Below are 6,000 nucleotides of genomic sequence, written 5' to 3'. Positions count from 1 at the left end.
CGATAAAACTTTTTGGACATAGTTATGAGCTTTATATCTTTATATTGATAATTTTTTGGATCCAGAAATATTGTGTCTGCATATGTTTTATATATGCTTTAAATATTCTGTTTATGTTTCAAATCATGTTAAAATCTGGATCTAGTATGGTTTGTATTCATCCAAGTTTTATATGAATCAAGTTTAATTGTAAGATTTATTAGATCTAATATTTGGGTCAAAATTGGATCTGATCAATCATGTTTGGATCTAGTAAAGTGGCATATACCTTAGTTTGATTCAGTAAAATATTTTGGATTTGGTTAAATCGGTATGGATTTGGATATATCAAAATGAGAATAAGATGAAATTGATTGAGTATAGATCCAATTGAATGAGTTTAGATCCAAGCAATGCTATTGGATCTTGTTGAACTTCAATGGATCTAAATATATCCAGTTAATAAGTTATGGATTCAGAAAATATCATCGAACATACTTGATTGAGATATTTTATGAGTGTTTGAGGTTATAACTCAACATGAATCAAGTATTGAGATCCAGTTTGAAATAGTTTTTTTTTACTCAAAGCTAATAATATGATATGTACCCGATTATGGTTTGATGTATGAGTGGACTCTTATTGATCAAATCTAATGATGGATCCAAATAGTATAATTCCTAGATATGGGATATCTAGTTTGTGATGGATATTGATAAGTATAATGCCTGAATATGGGACATGAATCCAGATTTAATCTAGAGACATATATATATATATATATATATATATATATATATATATATATATATATATATATATATATATATATATATATATATATATATATAGTGTGTGTGTGTGTGTGTACACACACATATATATATTATCAGATATATTGTATGCATCTAGATATGATCCAAGTTTTTTATTGGATCTGAATAGTATCAAGCGAGATATTTGGACCTAATAATGACATATAGTTTTGTATCGGTTTGAGTCTGACATAGTTAGATCCAGATAAGTAGAATGCTGGATGTGTAATATGGATCCATTTGCATTTGAAATATATGGTTTTGGATATTGATTTGGATTATGGTAAAATCCTGTGTGATCCATGGTTTTATTTAAGCTTGTATGGAGATCCATTTTAATATAGATCTTGTTGGACTTGATAGATAACATCTCAAGTCGGATTTTGATATAGACTCCTACAAATCCAATAAATTTGGATATATTTTTTTAGTGGATTCAATAAAGGATTTGAACTTAAAAGTTCAAGCTTGCGGTTTGATTAAAGCCTTGGAATTGAGTTATCATGTTTGGCATATCTAAATGATAATGAAATAACTCCTATTGGATCTGGTGCATATCCAAATTGGATTTGGATATAGAGATTTATGCTTTACTTCATGATGAAAAATCAACCTAGCCTGTGAATAACCTCATGATGGTGATATATCATGAAGAAAAAGTCCAGCTAGTGTATGTAAAACCTCGTGATGTCATGACTTAATGTAAATATTGCTTAAATGCAATGCATTGGAAAAGTGAGAGATGAATTATAATTTTACATATGCATGTGAGGATATTTATTTGTATATGATCATTATAAATAATGCTCCCTATGGTATGATTGTATGAATACATGAAAGGATATTTTTTCATGTTTTAAAGCTTGTGCATTAAATGCAACATGGTCAGTCACATATATGACTATCTGAATATACTGATATAAAATGATCAGGTGGTGACCAACATGTGATAGTTCACATGGATAATGAGAGTATAAACTATGGTGAAAGTTTAAAAAGTGGGAGTATTTGTTATGTTTGACAAATCATAGATTTATGAATTAATAAAATTCATAGTACTCCACTAGTGTACATGTGGACATAATGATGTCCTATGGTATGGTCATGGAAGAGCCACAAGAACCCCATGATTAAGTGAGACCCACATTATGATGTATTCATTTTTTTTTATCTATGGACTGCATGACTTAATATGCAGTGAATTGTGAATACTTGAAATAAACTGTTACACCAAATAAAGGTTATGATAAAATCTATGACATGATGAAAAATAAGCTAGTTTGTGAATAGCCTTATGATAAGGATATATCATGAAGGGTAAATCCGACTAGCGTATATAAAACCTCATAATGTTATGAGTGCAATATATAATACACTGGTTATGATACAATGTGGGTATTCATCCCATATGGCCAAGTGGAAGATGTTGGATCTTGATATGGATCCAGTGTGGCCAATGGGTCTCACATGAAATCCAATGACCCACTTGAGTAGTGGGTCATTGAGATATGAACCACCAGGTTAGTGGTGGCCCCACTTCACATTAGATTCCCAACATGTTTGAGAATCCAATGAGTCGGTTATGACTAAGTAACGCCTACTCAGAAGGATAAATATCCTAGCCCTTTCCTATGCAAAAAACATGTGACAGAGATCTCGATAATCATATCGAGGATCCCTCATGAAGCAGGCCATTAATATCAACCCTTTTCTCTTCTCCTCTAGCCTTTAAGGTGCACACCATGACCCTAACTCTTACGGTAGATGCCTTACCATCAGGAATCGATTGTTGGCCAAAATTCAGTGACTCTTTGTCGGGTCCTGCTCCCATTCAAGAGTTTGCTGGCGGCGACTGAGCCTCAACGTTGGAATCAATGGTGATCTTAAAAGGAAATCGTTTCTGATGCACAAAATTCCTAGATCATTCTAGAACAGGTGCTCAGTTCTCAGTAATGTCAAACCCAGGTGGGGTTTCAAGTTGCTTCCAATTTGACATATGCAGAGAAACCTTTGCTCCCTCCTTAAATTTTACCTCTTGGAGATGAGAACCCTTAGGGATCTCTGATGAAAGAGCATGAAAATGATTGGCTTGGAAATTCCTATTCGAGGTGGTTTTTGATTTCCTATTGCACCTGGTCATACGCATCAGGGTCTATCTATCGTCGGCAATAGGCACTGAACCAATCTCTTTGGCTATCTTGGAACAGGCTGCCTCAGAATGGTAAAGAGAACCACACTCTTTGCAATACTTAACATAGCTCTGGTACTCAATGATCTGGTCGAAGCAATGACTATTTTCAATATGAATTTCAATGGACGGTTGAGGAGTGAATTCCAACAGAACTTCAATATGGATACGAGCAAAGTGACCTCTTCCTAGAGAGCAAGTGATCAACTTCAATCAAGGATCCATTGAGATACTCGACATTCCCTTCAAAACATTCATTATTCCATAACTTCAATGATAGATCAGCTAATCTTATTCATATTGGAACACTGTTTTGAATTGCAAGTTTCAGAGGAATGCCTGGCTTCCATCGATTAGTTGTGAGTGTGCAACCTCCAATCCTCCATGAACCTCTGCGCATAATCATCTTCAAGTTCTCTTCACTTGTGACCCGAATAAGAAATAGGCCATTATTAAGTTTAGTGAATCAAAGTTTAGGAAAATGAGACTAATATTTCTGCAATGACAAGAAAATAAATTTAAAATCCAAATGATTAAATTGGTCCCCACCTGAAAGGCCTGCTATGGCGCACCAACGCAGCTGCTGAAGCATGCGATTGTATTTTGAAGCCGGTGTGAACATATGAGAAGAGTTTAGACCCTTAGTTATTCTCACATGGAGAATATCATCATCAATCATAGTGGGTGATGTTTCTTCTTAAACTATATCAACCCAAGAAGGCCTCTCTCTAGTGGAGAGTTGATCACTCCGGGTAGGCAAGCAAGGAGTTGTGGCGGAAGAAGGGGAGTGAGCAGTGCAGAGGGATTCCATACTTTATGCTATTCCTTTGCTTGTCTTGTTGCCTTAATTTGTTCGATAAGAGATGCACAAAGCAAAATTGTGATTTTTGATGTCTTATATGCTAAGAATATATAGAAACATGTTATAAGAATAATAAAGGCAAATATTAGAACAGGCAGAAGTCATTCCTAGTTGCTCTCTTTTGAACCATGATGCATAACATTGTCACGAGGAAAAACAAGTATAGACACATGAAAAACAAAAACATTGGCTATAAGGGTTGTGACTTTAAAATCTCATCTAAGAAAAAAAAATACATATGCATACATGGATTCATATCTATTCAGTCTACCATTGATTTTTTAATAAGTAAACAACTAGAACCCAAGTTGGTACATAAAAAATAAATAATTTCCTCATATTCAAATTTAAAAAAGAAAACTATAATTGGTTTTGTAATTATATATATGATACTCCAATATCCAATGTCTTAACTATTATGATAGCTTATATGCAATCTATTACCCAATATGCAAATCTGGATACGTAGGTTATAAAATAAGATTCTTGCATAAATTTAAATTGACTAAGGAAATTTACACATTTGAAAGCAAATAACAAGTTTGCAAAAAGTTTACACATTAGAAAGTGAATAACAAGTTTGCAAAAAGTTAAATAAAACCAAAAGGTTGGCATCCATGATGTTAATGAAAAACATTTGCCTCACTTTTTCAATCATTATGGGAACTAGGCTATGCCACATTGATACAACTATAGATATGAGGATATAACCATTTTTATGAAGTTTTCAATATGACTAGTATATAAGGGAATAACAAAAGTTGTTATTCACGAGGGGAAGATCATCGTCAATCATAGTGGGTGATGTTTCTTCTTCAACTAATCAAGATGTATAACAGATTTTCTAATCCTTGTGGATCTCCAAACATGTCATTCTTCAAGCTCAGATTAAACCTGATCATCCTGTTCGTGCTGTTTTGCATTGTCTACAATAGGTTCACTTTGGATTTGTGCATCAACAACCGAATGATCAACCACATCATCATTAGGAATAATAATGTGATACTTTCGATATTTTTCTTAACAGGTGACGAAACTGGATCCTGTACTTCTTCAAAACCAAAGCTTTGAAGTGCACTTAATCCTACTAAACCATCTTCTAAGAATTTTGCCTTATCCGTTTCAACAATCTGTGGTGAATGAGATGGACAATAAAACCTGTACCATTTTGATCTTTCTGGATAACCAATGAAATACCCACTGGTTGTTTTTGGATCAAAGACTTTAATGTGAAAGTTATACAACTTAGCCTTTGCAGGACATCCCCATATGTGCATATAAGACAGTGATGGTTTCCTGCCTATCCATAACTCGTAAGGAGTTTTAGGCACAAATTTTATAGGTACCTTATTTAAAATATGCAAAGCAGTCCTTAAGGCTTTACCCCACAACTTTATGGGAAGTGTTGAATAATTCAACATGGACCTGACCATTTTTTTAAGCGTACGATTTCTCATTTCAGCTACACCATTCTGATAGACACTACCATGCATGATATATTGAGGCATAATGCTTTTCTCTTTGAGAAATTGCGCTAATGTCATTTCTTTTGCTCCATCTTAGTAAACCTACTATAATATTCGCCACCTCTATCAAACCTGACTATTTTAATAACTTTATCAGTTTGTTTCTCTATTTCTTTCTTAAATTCTTTAAACATCTGAAAACATCAGATTTTTTGAAAATCAAGTAAAGATACATATACCGTGAATAATCATCAATAAATGTGACGAAATATTTTTTGCCTGTGTAACAGGGGGTAAACGGTCCACATACATCCGTATGAATTATCTCTAATATCTCACTACTGTGTTTGGCACCCTCTTTATATGTGTTTGTATGCTTAGCCTTTATGCAATCAACACATGGGTTATTGTCAGTAAAATCCAGAGATTTCAAGATCCCTTCACTTACGAGTCTCTTTATTCTTTTTTTAGAGATATGACCCAACCTTCGATGCCAAAGCATGTAAGATTTAATCCATCAGCTATTTTCAGGAATATGTAATAAATTACATTCATGAGAAACAAATGACAAATTACCTCTCTTTTCTAACCACTTTTGGTACTTTATGCAATCTGCCTTCCTGTGTCCCTTTTTCTTGCAAAAGAAGCACTTTATGAGAGCAGAGTCAGATTGCTTGCTTTGGAATGACA

Source organism: Nuphar pumila, chromosome 3 (genome assembly GCF_984573655.1).
Source record: "Nuphar pumila chromosome 3, dmNupPumi1.hap1.1, whole genome shotgun sequence".
Classification (NCBI taxonomy): domain Eukaryota; kingdom Viridiplantae; phylum Streptophyta; class Magnoliopsida; order Nymphaeales; family Nymphaeaceae; genus Nuphar; species Nuphar pumila.
Note: the sequence above shows the minus strand (reverse complement) of the source record.